Raw genomic sequence first — 15,910 nt, forward strand, 5'->3', positions numbered from 1 at the left:
ATGTCATTCAGCACACAACAAACATTTAGTACAACAAACAAAAAAGCCTTTCTGTTTCCCTAAAATGACATAGCACCCTGATTTCTTCTGTCCGGTGGCAACCTTAACAGAGCTCATCAGCACTGACAGCCTGGGATCTGTTTAATGTTGAAGTGCACACAAGAATCGCATCAATAATTACCAGAGATCACAGAGAGCAGACAGTCCATCACTAGTACTACTACAGGAAAGCGCGTGCCTGTTAGGAGTCGTTCAACAGGCTCCGCACTAGAAGAGTTCTGGCAGGCAGCCAGAAACACCACATACTATTTCCCTACGAGCGACATAGGTACAAATCCCTCACAGCCAGACCCACTGGAGTTTACCTCGCCATCACACAGATGATTTACCTAACTATTTCCTCATCGAATTCCCATATCTGGTCTTTCGTGGCGGGTTACTAATATTCCTTACAAGCACTTTTCCACAGCATGAATATGGTTGTCAAATTCCTAGTAACAACCTTGTCGGTGAGTATTTTAGCAGGTCTTACCTCCGGAGAGTCACCACACATGCCAGGGAACGTATGGGCTCTCTGCGTCTCTGTCGTGGTGCACTTGTCCTTTTTGCACCATCACTGCGTGCAACCCAGGCTAAAACTGGCTTCCCGGGAGCGCCCGTCAGTAGTCACATTTCCTTTGGTTAACTACGTTTTGGCCTGCAGCAGTGTGTGACTGAGCATAAAACTGGCTATCTCTGCAACACACACATACGTGCACTTCAGGAGGAGAACCACCACAGCCCTCCTCCGGGTCTGTCCGCTCCGAAAGGGCAAAACCTCAAACCCACCCTGGGACGCAGCCAAACTCCGCAACCGCGGCCCCGAGTTTCGGATCCCCCTCAGACAGTTCTGCGTAGGGGGGCAGGAGGCGGCTGGTGGGCAGCTGCCAGAGGCTGCCCCGCGGGACCCCTTCTTCCCGGCCACGCTCCAGCCACTCGCGGGCTCCCCGAACAGCCCAGACCCCAGGGATCCCCCCGCCCCGCTCCGGCCCCGGCCCCGCCGCCGCGCCCTACCTCCGCCCGCCGCACCGCACCGCGCTGCTCCGCGCCTCGGTGCGCCCGGCGCAGCTGCCTGGTTACCGAGCACAACACGCCGCGCCGCCCCGCCCCGCCGGCCCGCGGCGAGGAAGCAGGTGCGGGGGTGGGGAGAGGGCGGGAGCGTGGACGCGTGTGCCGGGATGTGTGTGCCGGGATGTCTGTACCGGGGATGCGTGCGCGGGGTGCGGATGCGGGGTGCATGTGCCGGGATGCGTGCGCGGGCTGCGTGTGCCGGGGATGTGTGTGCGGGATGCGTGTGCGGGATGCGTGTGCCGGCGATGTGTGTGCGGAATGCGTGCGCGGAATGCGTGCGCGGGATGCGTGTGCCGGGGATGTGTGTGCGGGTGCGTGTGCCGTACCCTTGCGGCGCTTGGCAGTGCGCGGCCGCCGCCGCCTGCGGGTGCAGCCGTGCCCCGGTGCCCGCTGTCCTTGCGCGCATCGCGGGGGGGCCGCGCCCCGCCCCGCCGCGGCTGCAGCGGCAGCAGCAAAGCCGGGGCAGCTTGTTCGGGGGCGGCCGCGTTGACCGCTGTGCCGGGGAGTCGGAGGAGGAGACACCGGCCTCAGCCCCGAGACAACCCCCGAAGTGCGTTCTGGAGAGTAGCCGAAATAGTTCTGAGAACGCCTGTATCGAGCTGTCGCTGCTAATTACTATTACTAGTTATATTACTGTTATTATTATTGCTGCAATATAGAGCGTGCTGTAGGGCTGTAGAGCGAGCGTACCTTCGGCGTAGGCTCCAGAGCATCATCACGCATGAGGGAGAGAGCTGCACAAGCAAACTGGGACAGCAGCTCTTACATAACAGCAGCAGGACAGAAATATTCAAAGGAGCTGGCAAGACGGTCTGCCACTTTCGAGCTCAAACCATGCTACCCATACAACAGTGCTTGTGCTCCCAGTATAAAACGTGATTCTGCCTCTTCCAAGGATATTGCACAATCCCTGTGACTTAATTTTGCCTTTTCCCTCCTTCATTTTAATTGATACCATTAAGGCTAGCTTCATAAAGGAGACAGAAGGATATTTTTCTGCTTAAGAGATGGATCGTCTCTGGTCTGTGTCACTGGGAAAAAAAACCCACTCATTTGGAGCTGAAATGGAGAAGCTGGGAGAAGCAGTGCCAATAAACCTCTTAGTTTTCATCGTTTCTGGCAGTGCTGCAGTGATTCTACAACATTAGCATGCAGGGTGTTTACTGAGTGGATGGATAAAATCTGAGTTAGGCAGCAGAGATTACTCAGCATCACCCCGTCCTTTAGCACCAGTCACATTAACATTGGTGCTACCCTCGTGATATGGATGCTTACACTTACGGCAAATATCCCAACACTGTGCAGTTATGGATTGCACACTTGGAGCCAGGGTCCTATGTGGAAGGAGCAGACATACCAAGAGCTACAGCAAGAATTTGTGTTAAACTGGGATGTACATATCTAGGTCACCTCCAGCCATCCACAAAAATTACCTCTTTCTGACAATGAGTGCAACCAGGCATATTGGGCCTGAAATTTGCCTCCTTTTGAAGGGTTGTGGCATTTTTTGTTTGGTTGGTTAGAGGGATATTGGTGGGGGAGGGGGGGATGGGGGAAGATGCGGAGGAGGCAAACTGAAAAGATATTCTCATCCAATTTTTCTTACCTCTTTGTCCTTCTTCTCTGCCTTACCCCATGCCAGTTGCAGCATCAAAAATGGCAAAGGAAGAGGATGCTAACATGTTTCTGAGTTCCCGCTTTCTACATATATCTTTCTGCTGAAAACTTTCCTCACTTTGCTGCCTCTTTCAGAAAATACTATCTTATTTTTCTAGGTTAAGAGTATGAGTATTAACCTAAATGAGAATATCTTCATTGCAAAAGCTCAGACTTCATATAGTAATACTACTATTGTTTCAAGCAGTTCAGCAAAGTGCTTGCTTCAATTTCAGCACTAAATTTGTAAGCTTCAATTTCAGCACTGAATGTTTTAAAAGTTCAACTAGAAAATAATTGTCTGTAGTATCCTATGGACAATGTATTTGTCAGTATTACTTTATATATTTTGCTTTTAACTGTTAAAAACTCATGATCTCAAACTGTTGCCTCTTGGGTATGTGTAACTATCTTTTCTGATAGGACCAGTGCTTAGATTTGATATTATCTATTTGATATTACATAGCACCCTTAAAGGCTGCTGCTTTTAGCTGAGACATGAAGAGGTCTTTTGCACTTAAAAATTCGGGGCACTCTTCCTCAAAAGAGAAATGCTGTCTATAAAAGACAGTAGGGTACAGTAATGTTTCAGTTTGCCTCAGTATTGTATCGCTCTCTGCTTGGTCCAGTTTCAGTTGCCACACTTCAAAAAATATCCAAATCAGGTAGAGAAAATCCAGAGGATGGCCATGAGTATGGTGGAAAGTTTAGAACACTTATCTAAAATAAAAGCCTGAAATCGTTATTCAGTCTAGAGATTAAAAACTGACATGAGGTATAAAACATTCCAAAGGAGCACTAAAAGGAAGAGAATCACTTCTTAGGATCCACGGTACATAGGACAAGAAGTAATCTGCTTACCTTGTACATGGTTTTGTCATATCACAACCACAAATTTTAGGAGGAAATAAAGCTTTGCACCACATACCATAAGCAAGAAGTGAAACTGGCATAATGGAAGACATTTAAGCTCAGACTAGACAAGTGTCTTCCTCAAAGAAATTTTTAAATTTTTGATACTCTATCAGGGTGCAGAACAGGATAGCTCTGTAAGTGTCTGGATATCTTTTTGAGTCCATTTGCTGTAACTGTGAATGCTGAGCCTGGTTTGAGTGAAAGAGCATACCCTTCTTCCTGCAGGTTTTGCAGCAAGCAGTGGTTGCCACTTCCTTCCTGTCCTAAACTGCCACACAGTATCTATCAACCTGGAAGCATTGCCACCACCTCCTGAGAGATGTATGCAGCTCTACATCTGGTTTTCATGTATCAAGCATAAATGTATAAACATTTAATCAAAGGATCATATAGTTTGAGCAAAGACTAGTAAAATCACCAAGGCCAGCTGTTAACCCAGTCCAAGTCCACCACTTCACTTTGTCCCTAAGCATCACATCTACTTGTCTTTTAAATACCTCCAGGGACAGGGAATCAATGACTTACTTGGCTGGACAGCCTGTTCCTGTGCATGACAACCCTTCCCACGAAGAAATTTTCATAATATCCAATCTAAACCTCCCCTGATGCAATGTGAGGCTGTTTGTTCTTGTACTATCACTTATTAATAGGGATAAGAGTCTGACACACATCTTGCAACAGCCTCCTTTCAGGCAGCTGTAGAGAACAAAAAGGTCTCCCCTGAGCCTCCTTTTCTCTAGGGTAAGCAACCCCAGCTTCTTCAGTGACTCCTCACAAGTCTTGTGGTCCAGCTTCCAAGCTCCATTGCCCTTTTCTGGACACGCTCCAGCACCTCGATGTCCTTCTTGTAATTAGGGGCCCAAAACAGGATTCATGGCCTCAGCAGTGCTGTGTAAAGGGGACAATCATGTCCCTGGTTCTCCTGGATATATTTTTTTCTGTTTGCCGTTGGCCTTCTTTGCCACCTGGGCACAGCTGGCTCAGGTTCAGTGGTTCTTGACCAGCACCCCCAGGTCCTTTTCTGCCAGGCCACTTTGCAGCTACTCTTCCCCCAACTTGTAGCACTGCCTGAAAGGCAGGACCTGGCACTTGGCCTTACTGAACCTCATGCAATTGACCTCAGCCTATCAATCCAGCCTGTCCACATCCCTCTGCAGAGGCCTCCAGCAGAGCCACACTCCCTCCCAGCCTGGTGCATCAACTGCAAACTAACTGGTGTTGCACTTGATCCCCTCACCCAAATCATTGAAGGAGATCATTAAATGAAGGAAAGGAACTGACCCCAGTACTGAGACCTGGGGAACACCACTTGTGGAGCATAATTCTTTATCCCTGAGCCAAAGCTCTCCATTCAGGCAGGGCGGTCTTTCCTGCTGGCTCATCTTTCAGTGCCCTGGGACAGCCTGCTCCTGCACATTAAAGATTTCCTTCCTGAAGAATGACTGGCCTTCCTGGACTCCTTTGCCTTTGGGGACTGCCTCCCAAGGGACTGTCAACCAGTCTCCTAAACAGGCCAAATTCTGCTCTCCAGAAGTCCAACGTAGCTGAAATCTCTCGTTATTTCTCCAAGAATCTATAAGCTGTAAAACTGCGTGATTTTTTTCTACATAATTTTGTATGTTGTATTTAAGTGCTTATGTTTTATATTTGAATATAACAAAACCTGGGTGAACAAACTTTGAAAATAAAATGAAGATACAACCAGAAGCCAGAGAATATATTCCCACTAATATTAATTGTACTGAATTACATGAAATACAGCAACACACCATTTCACTTCCCTTGCATTGTGCTGAAATAAATAAATATAGTGGGATGAGATCACACAAAATTATGTGGGAGTGGAAAAAAAATCAGGAAAAAAATCATCTGCTAGACTAGTATATTATACTGTGATACGTGATACATCCTTGTAAGTGAAGTTATCCAAATTATAACAGCTTAGAGATAATTAGGATTCATATGTACTGAATGAGTTCAGTCTAGCATATGGCAAGAGTCGAGCTAAAACAAATGACATTTATTTCTAGTGTTAGTCACCCCATTTTTGTCAATAAAGTCATTATATCCTCTCAAAATATATTGTTTTGACAATTTTCTCTTGTTTATTATTCACAAGTTGCACCAAATTGGAGGAAAAAATATTGAAATCTCAAACTTCTGTACAAAACTGAAAAGTGGATGTCCCAATATTGTCTAAAATAGGGCTCAAAGGTTATTACTTGAAGGTCTTAATCAAGCACAAGAACTGCCAGCCTAGAAGCTACACTAGAAGCTGCCCAATCCAGCAGCAGCAAGGCTGCCACAGGCATCCTATCCCCACATCCAGCCAGCAGCAAAGCTGAGTGTGCACTCCCAATGGGAGCGCATGCTCACCATGTAACTGTGCACACACAGGAATGTGTGGCTGCATGCACAGGTCAGCAGGGACCAAAACCACAGCACTCGTGGTGACACTTGTCATGGAACCAGCCTGGCCTCATCAGGGTGAAAGCCTGAGAACAGAAAATGTATGCAAATACATATACAGCCATAAAAGGTGAACCCCTCCCATAGCTGATGTTAAACGCTCCATTGTGCCAGTGCCTGGCCCCTGGATCCCTGTGTGCCCAGCTCCTGAGGCTTGAGCTGTGCTCTACTGGCAGGTAAAGACCCACTGATCCATCAACAAACACTACTGCTTTTCACAGGACGCTTTTTATCCCCTCAGCCTTTCATTTTCCTATGCTCCTCTATCCACCCTTGAGCCTCCAGCCCCTTTTGTGTTGTGGAGATGAGTCTTTAAACACATAATCTAACATTTTTTAACAATGCTTTGGCACAGAAAAATAAAATTTAAAAAAAATTAAATAAAATAAGTTTTAAAATTCAGATGAACATGGTAGGAGTAAATTCTTTGTAATGAACAAGTAAGGAATCATGATCAGATTGTGCCACCCTGTGGACTGTATCAAAAAAATGTTTCCTCTAGTGCTGGGCTAAAAACATGCTCCAGGAACAGGTCAAGAAATTCTCAGCCACCAAAGCAAAAGTAATTTGGAATTTCCTTGTGTTTTAATAGAGACAAGATCTCTTTTTGAACTGTGCCTTTGAACAGCACTGGGCAGATTTTCAGCTGGCACCGATCTCAAGCAAACATGGACAAATATCTTATCAGGAAAAGTCATAATACCTTGGTGAATTATCTTCCTGTTATGTAACACTAGGCAGAATAATTGCATTTCTTAACTTGCTTCGAGATTCATGTGTGAACAGAAAAAATAATCTATCTTAAATTATAAAGAAATCAAAATAATTACCTCTCTGAACTAAAGTATTACAATCAAACAACAAATCCTTGTGGTAGAAACAATAAACAAAATGGAAACCACAGTCTATGTCAGTAGCCACAGTAAAATGATGATTTGGAGACTAAAATAAAAGACTAACCTGGTAGGAAGAGAGGGCTCATGGGAAAGTTTGGGTTAGCTGACAATGTGGAGTTGTTTTTTAAGCTCTAATCTGAAAGGAGATCTAAACAGAAATTGAGAACAGGGTATTTAATAAGGAGTGAGAAGCTTGGTGTACCACATGAGGCAGTTACAGCATCTTACAAGAACAAACTGATGTTGCCAAAAAGTGAGAAGGTAGGTGGTATCAGTCAGAGATTAGAAAAAGCATTATTTCTCGAAGAATAAATGGATTTTGAGCTTGGTTGCTTTACTTCAGTTGTTATAAGCAGCATATGGGTCTAGTGTGAGGCTAATCTCCCTGATAATACAATATCTACCAGGAGGAAACCCTGGCCCCATAATTTTTCATAATCTGTAATCAGTATATTTAAGATTCTCATGATCACTATCATTCCTCAGCTACTGGCTGACTGACACTCAATGGCTATTCTTTGTCACTGTCATTATGCTTGAAGTTTTAAAGCTGTATTTTCTGACTTCTATAGTGGTCTGAATGAAAAACATATAATAAAACCTATTAAAATTAAATATCTAAAATATGTCTAGTGTGGTAAAATTTAAATGACAAAGGATGAACCTGTGCCACTGAATGCTATTGCCTGAGTGAAAGAATTTATCCAAAATCTTTCCTGACCTAATTTTGAATATACCTTAAACTCATTAGTTAAAATAACCATCTTGGTATTCACGTGAACTGCCAAGGGCAGAAATCTGCCATCTATTGAAATTAATGTTATCAGATATTATTTTCTATCCTTCGATGTTGACAGGTAGCACCAGAAGTTCTTCTGAACAACGTCAGGATTCTTTTATGAGACATCCATGTTTTTTCGTCATGTTCATTGTCATTCAGGAGCTTGAAGCTCTATGTCTTGTCTAATAGCATATAATGAGTAGGAAGCATGTTGTTTTCTATGAAAACAGATGGCATTGTTTAAAACAGTATTACAATTTCTGTAAAAAATGCTTATTTAGAATATGAGTTTTAAGAATAATATAACATAATAAAGAGACAATAAAGAATCTGTCTTATACAGAGACAGGCAGGAATTTTATTAAGAACAAACATTTTCTGAACTGGTAGATCAAACCTAAGAATGAAATTATAAGATTTCTAAATGGACAATAGAAAGGCCATGCAATGTTGAAAGAATAAGTTATAATGCCTACAAAATATATATATTTTTTTCCCCAAAAAATTATGTGCTACCCATCTCTTGGCTTTAACTATGTCTGCTGTTTCAGTGCTATGTTTTACCCTGAAGGTGCCTGCAATTTCATGTGAGTCATTCATTCCTACAGTGTCTGAATATTTTTTCTCTGATGTTTTCAATATTTAGCTGTGAATGTAAGGAAATTAGGTAGTTTCAAGACTACACTGCAACATTTGTTTCAGGAAAATACTGTGGCACAATAAAAAAAATACAGAATGTAGTTTAAATTCACCACAATAATTATTAAGTAAATATGTTCTTCCACTAGGCAAAAAGTCCCCAAGGGAATTCTTTCTTTCCACCTTAATGCTTTGGGTGAATATATTTTCTTGTATAGGCGAAATCATTGTTAAATTTTGTTCTTGGGAGAAAAAACAATCTTTTGGAAGAGTTTTCCTGTTATAAAAAATAATAACTGTGTCTCTTCGACCTCCAAAAATTAAGTTTTATAGCTGAAAGAGAAGCTCAGACAGCCCAGTGGTGATTTATATCCTAAAAGGATTTTATTTTCAATTGCCAGTATCACCATTTATAAAACTGGTCCTCTGTGTTATGAGCACCATTCTGCAGTGCCATTTGAAGATACCTGTCAGAGCCAAAGTTGTGGTATTAAGGCACAGATACTTCTAGCTCCTCCATGCTTATTTCTGGAGATTTCATAAATGTTCTCTGTTCTCCAGAGACACATTTTATTGTTGTTTACACAGATTTTGTAAAATATTGTCAGAGCAGAATGGCCTGGGTTTGTATTCATGCTGCACTGGTAGGGATGACCAGCTACTGTTCTGACTATCACCTCTGACTTTGAAGTGCAGCACCCTAGAACTAAACAGGCAACCTGCCTCAGAATTACCTGGACCACCAACACTCTGCAGCTCAGACTTGCCACATACTCATATCCTCTGAAGAGAGGATATAGTCCTCACAGAAGAGAGCAATGTGGTCATTAGTGAAACCAGCACTGATAGCCTCTAGATCCTTTGGATTTCCTTTTCTGTTGTCTTCTGAGGTCCACCATATTAGATGCTTCCCATTCTGCTTCTCTTTTCTCATCTCAAAATTCCTATCCCAGCTCCAGTCTGCTCAACCCATCCCAGGAAAAATCCAAACAGATTTTATTCTGAGGTCAGCCTGCTCATTTCATTGACTGTGCTTCCAAATAAGGAAACAGCAACCAATTAATCACCCAGTCAGAGGGTTTTTTCTCTGATTTTATCTGAAGATCAGATTTAGGTTGTCATCACTATACAAGAATCTTTCATAATATATTCCTGAGAATTGGCAACACCCATTGTTTCAAAAGACATGTGACTTATCTTTGTCTTCAAAACTTTAAAGTGGAAGCATTCTTGCTGACATTAATTTCCCTACTCCTGCTTCCCCTTACTGTCTAGTTACTGGAATCTCCACTTGTTTCTTGTTTTCTTTTTAAATCTCACTCCATGCACTGTTCTGACTGTCTTAGAAATGTTCCTGATCAGCCCAGAGATCTTTGGTTAAGGTCAAGTGATCTTATTTTAAAGGGTTAGCAGTCATTCCTGATGTACGTGCTTTAATTCTACATTTGAATCTTATTGTGCATACTTTTTTACTGTATTTTCTTTCTTAAGTTTCTTAAGTTTGACTGGCCCATGTCAAGTAGTCCTGCTGTTGAATGCTTTGCCTTTGTCTTAACAGTTTCATTTCCATAACATTTTCCTCATCTTTCAAAATTTTATTTCCTGATATTTTCAATCATTCAGAACATGATTGTGAGTACATGTGATTCAATTTACTGATGCAGATTTCTGTTTGCTAAATATCTGTTTAAGAAGTCCTACATCTTAGATGTGCTTGTCTCCCAAGACCCTTATGGAAGAAATCAGGAGCTGTTCTACTGAAAGTTTCATCACTGTAAAACTGAAAGCATGCATGAAAATGCACATGCATTCCTTCAAGGAATACCAGGCTCCTTGTACTTACTGGTAAATGATTTTCTACATCTGGAATTTCCGCTGTCACTCCATGCTTGGTTGCTCCACAACCTCTCACCCTTCCAGCACAAGATTAATTAAGCTTACTCTCCTTAATAGCAAGATATCTGAGTGCAGTAAAAATTAATGACCTGAAGTACAAAATGGTTAAATTAATTATTCACCAATTTCCAAAGGACCATAATTGCATTTCCATTCTCCGTGGAGCTCTCCAATTAGCTTGCTCAGGGACCAGGGTGCTCAGCAGTGGGGAGGTGACAAGTACAAAGGTTTGTGTCGGTGCTCAGGAGAGAGGGAGTAGGGGGGATTGTCAGAGGTGGCTAGGATGGGTATGTGGGTGAGGATGAGGGCAAAGGTTTGAAGGTTTTAAGACTCTGGAAAGTTCTAGAATGACTGGAAGGGAAGTATATGTGGGAGGAATGGCTGCTTCAGTCTTTCATCAGAGCAAAATTCTATTATTTAGGGACATAACTTCTTTTGGACTCCTAGGTTTGCTGAGGGGAAAAACAGTTTTCATTACATGATTTCTTTTTCCCACTTAAATATAATCAAGTATCTGCTTTTGCTTTTGACTACTTCTCTACTTAAGACAAGGTCAGATAAACAGGTTGCTGCCAGAGTCTTCTTGTAACAGCAGTAAGTAATGGTCCTGCCCTAATGAACTGCAGCTCAACAAGCAAGGCAAGCACAACAGACCTGGCAAACAAGCTCCCTGTGAAATTTCTTTAACCCTCACATGCTGTTATCAGGGAAAGGGCAAAGAAAAAAAATCAATGAATGGAAGCTTGCACTCTTAGTTTTCATTGTGATATTTTCCTGCAGAGTACAGGAAAAAATAATTTGCAGAAAAAAGAAAAAACGCAAATAATCCAGTTACACTGTAATTGGTCTGTACAGAATTTAAGTACAACAGAGCTGGGATTGACAGATGGGAAACCTTGGGGAAACTGAAAAAAGAATAATTAATTACAAAACCAAGAAAGCTATGTTGGCATACAAAACATTGCCCATAGACTTAATAGTCCTCAAAACCTCTACTTTCAGTGTTATGAGGTATTGTTGCACTCTTTGTACTTTTCTGAATGATTGATCTTGGCTTCATGTACTCAGAACATTTTGACGTCATGTAAATTTGAATTGTCTGTCAGAAAATCAAAAGTATTGTAACAGAGGAATACAAGTTCAGCTAAATTCATGAGTGGCATTTCAAGCTTGTTGGATTTATAGGAATAAATGGATGCACCATGACTATGGTGTGATCCTGTCAATCAGAGAATGGGAAGATTAAACATTCATGACTACTGAAAGGCAATTTCCTTCAATTGTTCATCATGCCTCCACTCTTAACCTTCCCCATAGGATTTCCTCTTGCTCTAAACTTAAGAAAAGGGAATTTTTTTTACTAGACTTTTTATGGTAGTAGTAAACTGATGAAGGGAGCTATAATTGTCAAACATTTGTTGTTGTTTTGCTTCACATTACTCATTTACCTACGGTATGACTCAGCTAGCAGATTTTCACTGTAACAAGCCATTTGGCTAGAAAAATAAAAGAAGAATTTTCAATCTGTTCATCTATCAAACAAATGGAGTCATGAAAATTAAGCAGTATGCCTACAGTAAAGCTAACTAAATCAAACTAAAATGGTATCTGTGGTGGCGTGTTGTTATTGAAAGACCATTTTGCGTGACCAGCCTGATAGACCAGATACAGGTCTGGAAAAAAATAATTAAGTAATCCAGATATAATACCTTAGACTGGGAAAAATCTTATTATAAAATCACTCTGATTTTTTTTTTTTAACATTGGAATCTATAGAAGAATTAACTTTTGGAAATAGCCTTAATATAGGAACAGTAAAGATTTTGTTCTTATTATCATTCTATTCTCATTTTTTGAAAATATTTCAGATATTCAGGAGCTATAAATACCCTCTGGAGGCTTATATTCCCATTTTACACCTACTATGATATCTCATTATGTTTGGGGATACTTTCATTAGCAATTATGTGTTTGGATTAGGCTCTTACCTAACACTTGTAATGAAATACCTGCAGGGAATCCTGTCCACTAAAATTACTATAAAAATGGGTCCTGGAAACATACTTTCAATCCAGTATGCTGGTTCTTGCTTTGGCTAACAGCATGATATAATGAAGGCTGTGTCAATCCTAGATCTTAGTTTGCATCTCAGCAGAAAGATTGCAGATAACAGTCTCTGCCCACCCACGGGCAGCAGTGCTGCAGAGGTACTGAACCTGCACACAGATTCACTGCTGCACAACTCCACACACAAATGGTACTACACAGCAATATTTTTTTTTCTTGTAATAAAAGAATGTGGCATGATAAATTCATTAAATTCCATTGACCACTTGGGAAAAATACAGTTCTTGTTCTAAACAGTTTGTGAACTGTAAAGGTAAGTGAAACTTGCTGGTCACACCAGAAGACTGATGTCTGTGAAAGACAAGTATCTCTCAGCATGAACAAATACAGCTCCATCTGTGAATATTATTTCATGAAATAATATTCTCTCTTTCCATCTTGGGGAGTGGAGAAATGGATTCCATTTCATTCCGTCTTTTTAACAGCAGATTGGACAGAACACAACAGCAAGAGATGATTTTGTTATCTAGTACTGAGAGGTGGAGGTAAAATTCTCAGTTCAACTATAGAACTCTATCAGTTACCACCAAATGTTAAAATAAATTGTTGTCATATTGAATTGCTTTTGAGTGCTGTTTCTTTCTGTCACCTTTCTTGGTTCCCTTCTTAGGGGGCAGAAGAAAGAATAGAAGAGCAATCTGAATTAACGTAATTTCTTTACTAATTTCATGCTTCAGCACTGCATGTCTCAGGACTTTCAGGGGAGCAGAAGTGAATAGAAAGACTCCAAGGTTTATTGCTCTTTCCTTTGCCCTCTAGCATCATAGCTGAAGACAAGGACTTGTACTCTAAGAACGTAATGGCAAATCTCTTTCCTAGATTGTAAATTTATGCAAAACTGACAAATTTATCCATTAGATAAACATTTTCCCCATTTTGGAAAGATATTGGTGGATTTAATTTTCATCTGCTGTGTGGGATGTGGGTTAACAAGATGCTTTTGTAGGAGAACTAACAATGAAGAAGGATTTTTTTACTTGCTGACTCCAGTTTTCTGCTCCTATTAGCAATCATGTCATATAACCCTCTTTAGTTATTTGTGGAACTTCAGCTTGAAGGTTGAAACTAGATGAGCTTCTGCCTCCATTTTAATTCCCTGTGAGGAAAAGGATCTTAGGTAATGACAGTACCTTGTTTTCTTCTCTTCTGGGATGGTTATTTCCAATTTAGTTTCCTGATAAAAATTTGAATTTGAGTCTTTCAACTTTCCAAATTGCCAGTGTCATGTAGGCCACACAGAATATCAAGAAATCTGTTAGATAGGAAACAGTGAGAGAAGAAGTTCCTGACTTTCTGTTAGCCTCAAACAGCTTTTCTTTGCCCCCTCCCTCTTTCACCTCCATGTATCCCTAAGGATGACACCCAGCACTAATGCCAACTCTCAGCACAGTACTCCTTAGCTATCACTTGCCTGTGGGAATTCAGTACCAAGATGTTAAAACTGTCTTTTGCCCACATGACTTAACTGCTATTGCTTCCAGCAGGACCCACTGCCCTGAGGTGATTTTGAGATACATTTTATTTAAAATATTTAAACTTGAATCAAAAATACTTTTTTTTTCTTCTCTCTGACCTTAAGTTTAACCAGTGCTGAAATGCAGTAACATAAAATATATTTTGCTGTGTATCCTCTTTTAATTTTCTCCTTCTTCCTTTTCCACCCACACATAAATACACAGTCTTTAATATCACAAATACCATGAAAAAAAACCCCAGGAGTCAGAAAGCATCCAGTTGGCAGAAGTGGAGTGCTCTCCTCAGCCGCTTTTTATGTCTTTCAGTCATCTTTTGCTGAATAATGTAAGACTTCCACATTAGGGAAAAAATATGATTCCAGAGTTTTGAGTTGAATTTTATATCTAAAAATGTTACGCATGTTCCAGTAAACAAAAAGAGTATTCATATACTGCCCAGTGACACTATTTTCTCAAGCATGTAATGTTGCATAATTAGTAGTGAGAGATATTCTTTTTATATTATGGCCTTAGGATTTCACAGCTCCCAAAAAATACTGAATGTCGGAAATTCTCATGAAATTCCTACCCACTATTCTTTCTCTGAAAAATATGGAGGAAAATTAGTAACAACTAACACACTCTGAGAAATCAGTGTGTTTTCTAAGATGGTGATGCTACTGCAGCCACATTTCTCTTCATTCATAGCAGCCATACCATGTTGAAAGGTGTATTCTGATAAAGGCACCATGAGGCACTAGGACATTTAAACTGTAGCTGGTAAACTGAGGAACTTTGCTGTCTGAACTTGAAGCAAGTCATTAAGGCCAGTAAATTCAGGATGAAGGTTTTCAGTCCTTTGTCACATCATGAGCACCATTTAACGTTGAGAGTTTGATGGTAGACAGGAACATTTTTCATCACTGGTGATATAAAAAAAAATCCTGAGTTTTTTCTTCATGCATCCGGAGAGCTGTAAAACTAACCAAGGACAAATATGAGACTGCTGAAATATGAAACAATTAAAGGAAATCCCAGTTTAAATCGTAATCTCCAGATGGAAAGTGTAAAAAAAAGTTTCACTGGATGCTCATTCTATTCTTGTTTTTCTTTTTTTTTTTTCAGTGAACTCTGATTTATTTGAAATAAGATTTTGTGGGTTCATGCAGGAGAATTCAATATACATACCTGTGTTTCCTCAGGATTAGGGCTAGTGCTGAAGTAAATTCAAAGCACCTCCCCTAATTTAGTCAGTGCATTCAAAATCTTTAAGGATAGAATTAAATTAGTATTTTCAAAGAGTAAAAGACTGCTCATTTCATTAAAATTGAACTCACATCAGTAACGTGTTTGACATTTCATCATCTACATACCCCCATATCCCGTCAGTCAGAAGTGACAGTGGGTTATACTCGCCAGTATAATGAAAGATGATGAGCATTTTTACCCATGAGGGTACCTTGAGCTATGATGATTTTATTTTCAGGAAAATATATTTCTCAATAAAAAAAAATGAAAGAACCTATGGGGTTACCAGTAAAATATATTTCTTCAATACTCAGAAAAAAAGAGAACAGAAATAAAATTAGTCTAACACTTAAAATAATAAATTAAGAAGAGTCTGTGATTTATCAATCTGCTTTAGATTTTTGGTGAAGATTTCATGGGATGCCCAGAGAAGCTGTGGATGCCCAATCCCTGGAAGTGTTCCAGGACAGGTTGGATGTGGCTTTGAGCAGTATGGTCTAGTGGAAGGTTCCAACCATGCCAAGGCAGAGGGGTTGGAACTAGGTGATCTTTAAGGTTTCTTCCAGCCCAAACCATTCTATGATTCTGTCTTAAGAATAGGATATGCTGTATCCCTTTTAGATAAATTCTGTTGCCCAAACTAGCGATTCTTCCTTATTCTTTCAAGAGTAAATAGTGGAAAGACAGTTTGAAACTGACCTTGGCAAGTCAGTTTAAAC

The 15,910-nt window shown here is 40.8% G+C and overlaps 1 long non-coding RNA gene across 1 annotated transcript; it reads left to right on the forward strand.

Annotated features, from left to right (window-relative positions):
* The first annotated feature begins 780 nt into the window (after positions 1 to 780).
* Positions 781 to 5,759, forward strand: LOC136358434 (uncharacterized). Its single transcript, XR_010743096.1, has 2 exons — positions 781 to 1,172; positions 3,907 to 5,759. It is a non-coding gene; the product is annotated as an uncharacterized lncRNA (long non-coding RNA).
* The last annotated feature ends 10,151 nt before the right edge of the window (positions 5,760 to 15,910 follow it).

The sequence above is a fragment of the Sylvia atricapilla genome, chromosome 3 (assembly GCF_009819655.1).
Source record: "Sylvia atricapilla isolate bSylAtr1 chromosome 3, bSylAtr1.pri, whole genome shotgun sequence".
In the NCBI taxonomy this organism is placed as follows: domain Eukaryota; kingdom Metazoa; phylum Chordata; class Aves; order Passeriformes; family Sylviidae; genus Sylvia; species Sylvia atricapilla.